The 13,034-nt window shown below is 33.5% G+C and overlaps 1 protein-coding gene across 2 annotated transcripts in view; it reads right to left on the reverse strand.

Moving 5' to 3' along the window:
- Positions 1-12,796, reverse strand: part of LOC108686622 — a 75,710-nt gene extending 62,914 nt beyond the window's left edge. For both annotated transcript variants that reach the window (XM_018192034.1, XM_018192035.1), the window contains exon 1: positions 11,638-12,796. The gene's annotated coding sequence lies outside the window, so the exon portion shown is untranslated. The remainder of the gene's footprint in view (positions 1-11,637) is intronic.
- Between the last annotated feature and the right edge of the window lie 238 nt (positions 12,797-13,034).

Below are 13,034 nucleotides of genomic sequence, written 5' to 3' on the forward strand. Positions count from 1 at the left end.
ATGGGTAGGTCGTGTTGAATTTCAAGCAGTTAACGAAATAACACTCACGCCCCTGGCCCTTCGATCTCCCTTCCCACTCGCCACCGGCCGTTCCCCCCAGCATTGTCCCAGATTCAGTGACCTGTGAAGCAGCCGATCGAAACTATTAGATCGGATTTCATTGTCACGCCGTTCCTCAAAACCTGTGCCCAACCCTGCGGCAATCAGGTGCGGCACGTACGCCTGGCTATCGCGCGTGGAACAAAGTTCTCATCCTAATATTAGTCCAGGAAGGAAACATAAATCCAAATCACTCGCACTTGCGTCGTATCCCCCCCCCTCACCTTCCTCCCTCCCTTTATACAATCGTGAGCTTGTTTGCAACAAATTCTGTTGTCGAAATAAAAGCTACTAAAAATTCATTATATTGATTTGAGAATACAAAATTGTACCGTTAATGTAACTACATCTTAAATATTATATTTATATAAGATGTAATTTCTGAATAATATACAAATTTAATTAAAAAGATACGTAAATTCAATAACGAAAGAAGAATTTAAAAAAATTATCTAAATGACTGACTGGGCTCTAATATACAAACACTAATTTATATATCTTTATATGTAACTCTGATTGTGAAATACTGTTTTTTTTACTAACGTCGTGTGAACTATGAGTCATTTATGCCAGTAATATATTTCTCCTAATAAATCAATTGTGAAAAATTGGAAAAAAATTTTTTTATTATTTTACATCTCTATTCTAAATGTTTTTAAATTGAAATATTATATTGTATTTTTTATGTAGCAAAATATAGAGGGAAACAGAAATTTTTTTACGTGTTAAAGAATTATAATTTTACAATGCGTTAAAAAAAAAATCTTCCTAGATTCACACTCTTGAGGGATGACAAAAATAAAACTTATGCGTTGTCTTGATTCAATTATGCCTTGATATTCATTACGTTATATTCTAGCATTAAAACTATCGCAACAGTGTTTTCTATCTACATCTCACACTTTCTATCTATGTTAAATGAAAAGGATTGTCCATATGTCCTACATTATGTTCAATAACCATGACATTTTTTCACTTGTGCAGCTTTAGCGTACATAGGTCTTCTCTAATACCGCGCACACGTAACATTTGTCGACATTTTTCTTCAGAAATAATATGAGAAATAATTAAGTTATAAAATTGCCAGTCACCACTGACGAGTTAAACGAACATTTAAGTCACGATTTTTGAACGAAAAACTTAACGAAAACGAAACAGAAATGATTTTTCAGAAAAAATTCCTTTAAAAACTCGCAATCGACCAGTTATAAAATGAGTTTCATGATATTGTTTTCAAATTTCATATTTATTCTTTGAGAAAGATATCGATAAATTCAATTACATTTATTTTTTAAAAGTGAAATTCATCTTGTGAAAGTCATTCATGAAAGATTGAACTTAGCGTGTATTTTTCGGGTAAAAATATAGTTCTGATTTACTTTGTACATTCAATGCACAAATTAACTGCTCTTATAAACATTTAAATCTAACAATACGAGTAAGTCGAATGATTATAGCCGCATCCTCGACTACCATCTTTCACGTTCACGTTTCCTATGCGGAAGCTTGAAAAAGAATAGTGTGATATCAGGATATCACAGGAAACAATCGTAGACGTGGGATGATGGGCCAGTCGGCTCTCTTTTGCTCACGCGCACCCAGTTGCGCGAGAAATCGATATCGCGTCTGCGCATCGATACAACTCCAAGGCTCCGTCTACAGGTTGACGTCGAGAGGAAACCATCTCCCCTTATGCAACCTTTAAATTCTCTCTAAATCTTAAGGCAATTTTCAGAGAAACAGAAATCTTATACTTTTTTTTTATATCTTGTACACAACTGTCGACTACTAAAAATTTACTTGATGAAAGTATTAAAAAATATATAAATCCACCTCCTCTGTCGATACTCTCACGTCATAACAGACCATTTTAGACATCCCTAGAGACATCCTTGGGGAAATCGTACCTTTCTCGTTTCTCGACGTTTCATTATCAGTTAATAAAAGAGATAGATATTTTTCCAAGCAAAATCGCAATATATTAAGTTCACAGTTTTTTCCAAGCATTATCTAATGATATGAACGATTAAACTTACTTATCGACATGAGATCATGAAATTATTAACATGGAGACAAGAAAGTTAAAATTTGCAAACAATAATATCATGTATAAATATAATAAGTTAACAGAAAGAATATTATTTAATTTTAAAAAATATATAGTTGCAAGAAATTTTCCTGCATTTGCATATATCTATTATTTCTAGCAATATCTAACAATATCTTCATCTATACTCTACAACAAAAATATGAATAATATAAAGAACCTTTATAATATAAAGAATCTTTATTTTAAAAATATAAATCTTTGAATTTTCTATAAAAATACATGAGAAGCTGTTTATTTTTAATAACATTTATATTCAACAAAAAATAAGAAACACTTTCGAACACGCTTAAAATTGTATAATTTTCAGATAATTCGGTAATTCGGTGAAAAAAATCATCGCAGACAAAAAAAAACAAAAAAGGATTTAAAAGCTTGACATCTCTACTTTTAAAATCAGTAATTGATATTTCGATCTGACTGATTTTTTGAAGGCTATATGGATCTGTCAAATTTGTCAAACGGATATCTGTGTCAAATCTAAAAACTTTATACAAAATTTACAACGTTTACCTTAGTGTGAATTAAAAATCGCAAATGCGGTTTACAGTAATCAAAAGAGTGAAGCTTTATCTTTAATTTGCTTTTCATTGAACATTGTACGATTTTTTTTCACCGAGTTATCCAACATTAAAGCAAAAGTGACGTTTTTGCTTTAATGTTCAATAACTCAGTGAAGCCAATGATTCGAAAACATGTTCGCCAGAAAAAGCCTGCTTTTCCATCATGATTCCTCAGGATATTGCTTAGATGATATTCTGAAAGTCCATCAAACTGCAACCGGGTCAATCTATATACCGGGTAATTCGAATAACCTGAATGACTATGTCATTGTAGAGTGAAAAACATGTCTTGTGACATAACATGATTGCGTTTTTAATTAAGTAGTTTTTTCCGAAAATTACGCTGAATAAAAATGATATCGTCGAAATAATCTCATCCGTGAGTATCGAGGGGTATTCACGAATGAGATTATTTCGACGATACGATTTTTATTCAACAGATGGTATGTCCAGAGATAATTTCTGAGGATTCCGAAATCATAAAAAAAAAATAAATGGAATGATTTTATCAAATGCCGCATAATTTCTCATTAGTTGATTTATATCTAATTGAAATAATTTGCCGCATTTGGCACTATTCTTAAATTAAAGAGATGAAGAAAAAAGAGAAATAAGTTCAATCATATATATCGCTAAATGCACGACAAACAATTACGCAATGCGCTGACGTAATGTAGAGATGCAAATTCGCGCACAAATTATAACGATCCTTGAGTTTCATTATGAGTTTCATTATTTATAACTGTATAACTAAAACGCAAATACTGGAGCGACTTATGTTATGATCGATAGGAATGCAGAACTATCACAAAATAAAAAGACTATATATTGTTGGTTACAATAAATATTGTATTGATTGTACCGAGCACAAAATATTTGTGTAAGAAAAACTATTTAGGATTGGTGAGTTAAACGTAACCTCTTAGCATCTAAATATGACATTAACTCTACTTTCTTCCTCTTTCTCTTCTTCTCTCCTTCTCTCTCTCTCTCTTTATCTCTCTCTTTTTATTTTTATAAAATTGTATGTATCGCTTATGCGCCTATTCTGTTATTCTTTCGCATTATTTTCAAACGTATTGTTCACAAAACATCTTACTGTTTGCGGCTATTATTTAGTTCGTCAAGTGACTCTCCGCAGCACTTCACTTCTCATCGGCCGAACAACACGTTCATGATGAACAGACTGAGCTTGAAATCGATAATTTAAGTGGATGTTAAGAAAGAATTAAGAAGCCACGTAGGTTTGTATCAATTTCAAAATAGATTCAGTGTCGCAGTCATATGCACAATGCGCGTAAGATGTAGTACAGACAGAATAATAATAAACAGATTCCGTTGGTCTTGTCAACCTTTTATAAGAGCTTTTCAAACAGAATCATATCCTTTATAACCGAGTACGAGTGACTTTATGATACAGTACGTTCATTGTTTGCGTATTGTTTACTTGTGTAAAGAGCATCATTCCCATTATTATAATAGAAAAAGTCTGATTGTATTAATTAGAATTTTGTTTGAAATGAACAAATTAGAATTTTCTAGTTAAATCTGTTGTAATTCTAATTGAGAATTCTTAATGATATAATCAGAATTTTATATTCGTTAATTTTCAATCATAGGAATTTTTTTCGATATGTACCAAGTACATTAATAGCTCATGTGATTAGAAAAATACCATGTTACAAATATATAATTCACAATATCACAAAATTTCACTTCATTGAAATTATTATATTTAAAATCGATAAGCAATTTAAAATTTAATTATTCAACTTTCTAAGTAAGTGGAAATGCGATGAGAATCAATATAAGCAGAACTATTAATTAGTCTAAAATAACCCCATCAAATCGGAATGGCTCCGCCGAGAAAGGCATTCACCACTTTTGAGAAATGTCAGCGGCTACGAACGCCGCATAAACGTGAAAAATGTCAATTGAATGCTACTTTATTTTATTTTAATTCCCAATATTTTTCTCGATCCCGTATTATAAGTTTTACCTGAATGACCGATTAACATTTCAGCCGCGTGATTTAACCTTCGACACACTTATCGCTTTAATTCTGCAAATAACGGCTCTATGTAATTGCTAAAGTGTAGTTTAATTAATTTTTAATTAAAGACTCGTTCGAGAGCTGGTTACTGATTAATGTTAATACATTCTCCGAGTTATTTTTTTCGGTTATTCTATAATTCCACGCATTGGAATAAAGCAAGTGATATCGTTTATTTACAACGTGAAAAGTATAACATTCGAATTGATGATTCATGATTCAACTTCAACGCTCTATTAGCTCGTATCAGAAAAAATTTTCACATGGCTCACCGGCTAAATTAGCTGGATATTGACGAGATATAGAATGCGATAAACAGAATGGAAGGTAAAAGTAAATGAGACAGAGAGAAAAAACGAAAAGTAGGAGATAGAGCAGAGAACGATTGCCAGACGTCGCGGCGTCAGCGTTGTAGTAATGGCTCTCTAGATATATAAGCACCGCGATGGACCGTTTGCACTTCCCTTGTGCGTTCAGGAGAGAAGAAAAAATCGAGAACAGAAAATATAGTTCCATTAATTAACGTTCTATGGAATAATCTGCAATTATAATCAGAGTAATGCATACATCTCTTTCTTATTAATAAGGAAAAAAATAATATTTTTAATTAAAACACTTTTAAAGATGTTCATTAACATCTAAACATCAGTATTATTAAATTACTCGTCAATTAAATTTGTAATATTACTCCAGCTTCAGTTTAGAATTGCATTTTAAGGTTGACTTAATCGATTGAAATAATCGATACGCCGTTTGCTTAAACTAGAAATTGTAAAATTGTAAAAATATTATTAAGCACCAAGACTCGCTTTGATGAAATATTGCTTTCTTTGCTTATTTCCGTTGAATATTTCTCAACCAATTTTCATTTAATATTGTTTTTCAATTAATATTAATTATATTAATATAATAAGTTTAAGTCAAATTTTATAATAAGCAACAATAAAATAAAACAAGAGACAACAATCAATATTTACTACGCCAACGTATACGTAACGTTTTTTAATTTTCGAAGACCATTTTTCAAAGATTAACGAACTACTCGATAAACTATAAATTTTAATTCTATTCCAAAGAGTTTAAAGACTATAACGGTCGAAGCTGAATTTTAGATGCTTAATAAATTGTTCTTAATAAATCGATCTTAATAAACCGTTTATTACTGCTTATTAAAAAATATAGTTTGAGCTTCTGCCTCACTGAAGTATACGCCATTGCTCACTGGGTAGGAAGAAGGAAGTGGCTGAACTGCTTCGCATTGAACGCATCCCAGGAGGAAGGTTGGATTGCGCTCGGAATGCTGGGGGTCGTCACAAGGGAAACAAAACGAGGGGAGAATCCGTCGGAGAACGCGAACTGGGAAACGTGGAAATTGGACGTGCGCACGTTCACGTCATCTTCCTACCATTATATCGATTCGCGATCGCGACATAGTCGCCAATGACCAACGTACGTCAAATGATTGGACACGTTCGACCATCTGCTCGCTTGCAAAATAAGCAGGGAGGGTGAGGAATGATTCATACCCTCGATTATAATTCGGGCCGTTCATATCAAGTCGCGATTGTACGAGTACAGCGTTACGTAGCATCATTTGAAATTAATAGTAATAAGCAAATATATAAACTGTCTTAGAAAACGAAACTAATGGAGCGAAACGATAAATAATTTTTATTAGTAATTTAAAGATTCAGATATGTATTATGTATTTTTTACTTTTGCTCTGCACAACTTCCTCATGTTTCATAGTATTATAAGAAAATTGATCGAAAAATAATCGACACAAGTAAGTAAAAATCATATTCTTGGTTCAAGCTAATCTTGATATCCATAATGATATTTTTGCGTGAATTTTACAATTTGCGATTCCTGTAAATTGCGTGCCAAATACTTGTCGGCCAAATATTGAAACACTCTAGTTCTAAATTGGAATTGGAATAGTATTATAAATTAAATTAATAAACAATTTTACAACAAATTTTGATGCTAATAAGATATCTTAAAATACTATAAAGAATTTTTTGCAGAAAATATCAACTCAACCAGAGTTCAACTTTCTTATATTTATGCAGTCGTTTTTATCAATTCAATCATTGCAAAGCTTAAGTTTTTCTAATTTTTAACATCAGATATTCTAGTAAAAAGGTAAAAATTAGGACAAGTACAAAATCGTGTAATAAAGCCTGCCAGATAGCAGTAGATTTCATTAATCGTAAATTAGGTATGCAAGTAAAAAGTAAGCTTTAAATTTCCATGTATTGTTCTCGGCTTGCACTTCGCGCACAAACTAATCAGTACTATTGAGATTGCGGAGTAGCAGCATGATATTGCAGAAAGCGATTGCTGTTTGTAGTATGACAAGTGGCAGTAAAAAGGTATTAATTTATCGCGATTGCCATTGTTGTTTGTACAAAGGAACTTCCAAGAGGACTATGCACCGCTTATGGCAATGCAAGCAGTAACCCTAGAAAGTGTCAGAGCTGTATGGAACGAAATTTCGATAGTCCTGGCAGTTTTTGCAGTGTATTTTCTTCTTTTGACTATGATACATACATTTAAATTTATGCACCGTGAGTTACTTTATTTTAAAGAAAAGATGGAAAAAAATAAATTTATAATTTTATTAAAAGGGAAAATGTATTAAATTGTGAATCTTCTTCAAAGAGTGTTAATAATATTTTATTCAAAAGACAGAGATGTAATAAATATTTAATAATTATTTTTTAAAGGAATTATTTCAAATAATAAAGAAGTAAATATGATTCACATTATATCTAATTTCAAAATTGGTAGTAATAGCCAATCATCTAATCTAGCTTTCAATTGATGAAATTGATGACAATAAATTGATGACTGTATATCGAATCCTCTGTCTTTAAATAGAACCTATTAAAATAAAAAATACTATAATAACTATAATTTAAATTTTTAAAAACGATAATTTAAAAGTCGAAATGTTAATAAGCCTTTGAAATTAATAAGAAATGAAATTCCGAAATGTAAATTACGCTTCAAAGATTCGATGACACAAACTCTTACTTTTCACTTAACTTTATGCGGAGTTCATTTTGTAATGAGAATTTAATTCTCGTGGCTCAATCGATATAATCGAAAAGTGGCAACCAAATTATGGCCCCTCGCCAAATTTCTTTCTGACTTAATCCGCTCCTGATTCAAGTAGTGTATTCGCAGCAACGCGAGCGCTTTGTTCCGCATTCCCCTATTTGCAAACGCGGCACAGTTGCGGTAGCAGCCCCATAATATTGTTCGCGTGATGAACACGCGACATGTGCGACTCGTTACACGTTACATGCTTGATTGCCTTATCTCTCGTTGCATACGTAGCACACGCACGTCCATCAAATGTGAAGAACAGCTGTGATAACAGCTTCTTTCATGTTGCGTTCTTAATAGAAGTAACTTTCAACCTTTTTTTCTATTTTCATCTCTTTCCCTGTTTTCAGCTATCTCTCTATTTCTCGATAACAATTTAAAATAGAATTCACTTTGCCAGAAATATAAGTTTTATCGATTAAGATAAGAAGAATATAGAAATTAAAGAAAACGTAAGAAAATGTAAAAGAATCAAAGAAATAATATGGCAAATACTAGTTGATTTAATAGATAATCTTAAATGATAATAAATTCTCGTTGATTTTTTTTTTAATAATCAGAGAAATTAGCTGATTTTTTAAATGGTAGATGAAATTGTCACAAAAATCAGCTTTATTTATCTAAGAATAAATTATTTAAAAAGATATTATAATAGAAAATCAATTAAATTTGTGTTTAAATCCACACAAAGATGGCTTGATTTTTTCATGATACATTTATCATTCGTATCATATATTTCTTGATATCTATATCAAACATATATATATCCATTTATGAAATTCTCTTGAGACATTGCCCAATTATCTTAAAATTCAAGCATGCACGTCTAGAGATGAAATTGTCACAAAAATCAACTTTATTTATCTAAGAATAAATTATTTAAAAAGATATTATAATAGAAATCAATTAAATTTGTGTTTAAATCCACACAAAGATGGCTTGATTTTTGCAAAAATCCCCAAAAAAGAGAAAAACAGTGAGATGAAAGAGAAATTATTTCCCTCAGGATTATTGACGAAACGCGATATCGGGGAAATCTCGTTTTGTAACGACTTTCTTTACGACTAACGATGTAACTTCGATAACTAAATTCGCGAAATAAATCCAACGACAAATAGAGTTTGTTGTTGTAGCTTGAAAAATGTGAGATTTCTTCAGCACTATCAAAGATTCATTTTATTCAACTCGTCGTAAAATGAGTGATGTCGCAACAGTCCTTTCGGAGAAAGTCTGCGAATTGTTGAATATAGAACGAACGATGTAATCACGACAGACGGTATATTCTTATGTATTATGAAAATCAATACAAATATTGTATAAGAACCTTGTATAAGAAAAAAAAAAAAATTGAACATTTTGTACAATATTCAGTCTATACGAACGTGTATACATTTGTATGTCAAATACATTGATGTATAAGAAAAATTATATGGTTGCTCTTTTTGTTCTATAATAGACAGTATTATACAATAAATTACTCTCCATTTTGCTTACGTAGATCTATTATGCGTATTCATTTCTCGGTTCAGTTTCTTGAATTCGATTTACGTAACATTGTATGTGAGATTTCGTTCAGACTATAGTGTCGCATTACGTCTGTGAGACGGCATTCTGTTCACGCGATTTATCATTTAATTAATTTCGCGAAACGCAAGATCAACCATCTCACGATTAGCCATCTCAATTCTACATTACTTCTACGCCTTTCTTATCGAAAAAAAAGTGGAAATATTCCGGAATTAATACTTTATAAGAAACGTTAAAGTATTATTATTCTCGCAAAGAAAACAAAACGTTCCTTTTACACCGAGGCAAAAAATTGTTCATTTGACCAAATTAATTTAGTACGTTTTTATTTTTGTTGTTAAAGAATGTATGCATTTAAATCAAATATAATATGTTTACATTATAATATAATATAATATGTTACATATATTCTTCATGAAAAAAAATTAAAGCGAGCTTAATTGATTTAATCAAATGAACAAATATTTTTCTGAGTGTATCCATTGCACAAAGCATAACAATACTTAGCATGCAAGCAACTTTATAAAGGAACGCTTTCAATGAGTTACTTCCGATCCCCGTATTCTCTTCGTATGTCGAATCAAGGGTCAATAGCATTACATAAGTCGTCGAGAAAAAATCGTAAGCACATGGCAGACGTAACCTATCGTTTGTTTTCACAACAATGTACAATCAGAGTAAAAACGTCAACTGTTCGTCATTGCAATTTGCCGTTACATCACTGATATAGTGATTTTACCATACAATGGTATTGTTCGGGAAACACTGTGAAAGTGGAGACTTCTTGCGTCATTCATAACATGTGATGCGACGGTGAGATCGGGTCGACAAAAAATTTTAATGCAATAAAAAGTAGTCTAACGTTACTGCAAGACATGTGGGAACACGTTACGTGACGAGTCGTTGAAGAACTAGCTTTACAGTTACACTCCCTGCTCTATTATAATTTAACTTTAATCATCAAACAAAATTTTATTTTAACCTAACAAGTTATTATACAAGAAACTAAAGCTTATTTGATATCTTGAAATATTTGGAATCTTTGTCATAAAAGAACATATTTACCGAATCGAAATTAATAAATTAATAAATTCGGAGAGAGAGAGAGAGAGAGAGAGAGAGAGAGAGAGAGAGAGAGAGAGAGAGAGCGCTTACTGCGTGCATTTAAAATGTTATAACAGAAGTTACAAGTATTCTTTTATGTGCGATTTCACACCCTCTCCATTGCATCATAAAAAAAGTGACCACCTGTGCATCCCTCTTCGCATTCCGAGCATTGTAAACAAAGTGAGGGTTACGTTTGAAAGGTTTTTATGTGACACGCGACGCGAGTTAGTGAAGAAAAGATGTTGTACTCTCAAGTGATGTTATATATTGAGTGTTATTAGTTAGAAGAATAAGTCCGATTATTTGCAAATATACTGAGAAAAAATATTGTTAATTTTAATAAATATTTAATTCAATACTGCCAACTGAAACATGTACTTACAGTAAGTAAATATTTGTTCAATAAAAAAAATGATCGTTAAAAATCAAATTAACATTTCTTTTATCTTCTTTTATAATAAATATATTTTTATGTTTAATAAATATTTAGTTGGCAGTATTCAACTAAATATTTATTAAAATTGACTATATTTTTTTTTCAGTGTAATTTTTTCAGTGTAATATTTATGTTAACAAGTTAAAAAAAGATTTTTATCTATGAAATTTAATTACGACAGTTAATATGGAATTTCTTTAAATGTTTCTCTTATGCAAATTCGATATTCGCGAGTTTACTTGACTTTTATAAACAAAAATGGAAAATATCGCTTTTACTATTCGATCGATTGCATACTCTTATTTACTATCAATTTCTACCAGCCAGCACATAATACTTCTAAGAGACATATCCTAAACAATTTCCAGTACATTCCCAGGACGTTTTCACGTTTTTATCCTTTGGATAAAAGTATGCTGTATGGATATTTATATCAACATTAATACGCGCATCTAAAAATGAACCCTAGACTAATTGCCATTGTGGATAAAAACAAGGTTTCCTCCAGACAACGATATTTGAAAATATCGATACCAGGCGCCAGGACATTAGTCTCTCGACATGATCAACGATCTCGATCGCACACCAGGGCAAAAGAGCGATAATGAGAAAAGTGAAAACTGACACGTACCTGCGTCCGAAATGACAATGATGTCGGCACCGCGGAACAGCTGATCGACTCGCTCGGTGGGTGTCGGCCTCGCCTAACCTCTCCTCCCGACGCCCTGCTGCTACTGCTGCAGCTGCACTTTCTCACGCATCCGATGCACTCCTGACCGACGGGGAGGAAAGCCTCGACGATGCGATTTCGGCGCGCACTGATCAATCCATCCGCGATCGCGAGATTTCACTTGTAATGTTTTTGCCGTGATTCTCTTTAATTCAAAACACCACAGGTTCCTGGATTGACAGACTCTCTCGGGCGACAGAAATGCTCACCGTATTATTTTAGTTCGGAATTTCCAACGATCGCTAGAAAATGTATCCCAGGAGTATCCCACTCTTCGCACCGCATTGTAGTATCATGAAATCCGGAGTAATTGCTTTCATAACGAATATTTGCGCAATGTTACACGATCTTCGTTCCAGGTGTCTTCGGTGACGTTGCGAATAACATCCGTAGCCAATAACTTCCGTCCAGGACGTAACGTCGCGATCGAGTGCGTCGCTTTATTGACAATACACATATCCGCGCGGTGTCGCGACGCTGCACTCGCTACAGGACGTCGCTTCGATAACGGCTATTATTTGTCGACAGACCGTGTACTCGCGAAGTAACATCGCTCCCAGCGGGTACATCTTAACGGTGACATAAGGTATATATACGCTGTGACGCAGGACACGATTGAAGATCGAATTTATACGACGTACTTGACGGCAGGTGCCGAGCACGAATCCTGGGGCTCGAGCGTAGAATCCTCGATGCAGGGACGTCACGATCGAGTTCATATTGTTCCCCTACCCTCTCACCGTATCACTGCCTTGAAGTCGACCGTGACGCGCGATGCGTCGCTCAAATACGATGCACTTGCGACTACCAGCGACTACTGGCGACTAGGCGCGCGAGGGGGAAAGAGAGCCCTGCAACCCTGTCGATTAATCTGCACAGCGGAGTAAGGCTGGCCCCGCTCTATTTACCGTTGGCGCGAAGAAAGCGGGGGCGACTCTGCTCGAAGCCGGACTGACTTGGAGTTCGTCAGTTCGGACGAGCCGGACCGAGCGAGCACGAAGACGAGACGGACTGTGCATCCGCTCGCGGCTCGCGCGTATATATCCGCGACGTAATCCCATACGCGGTAAAGAGAAGACTGATACTTTCTGACACTGAAAGTGCCGTTCGGCATAGTCAGAGTTCGGACTGTATACGCGATGCGCGCATGCGCGAGCCCGGTTGTCATCTCGCGCCTCACTTCATACTAATAGTGCTTCATAGGCATTAGGAACGATTTACTCTATTTACTGTATATACAAATCTGTTTCCAATTGTAAAAATAATATATTCATTTCTAATCTCATTTTATATATATA

The sequence above is a fragment of the Atta colombica genome, unplaced genomic scaffold (assembly GCF_001594045.1).
Source record: "Atta colombica isolate Treedump-2 unplaced genomic scaffold, Acol1.0 scaffold187, whole genome shotgun sequence".
Taxonomy (NCBI): domain Eukaryota; kingdom Metazoa; phylum Arthropoda; class Insecta; order Hymenoptera; family Formicidae; genus Atta; species Atta colombica.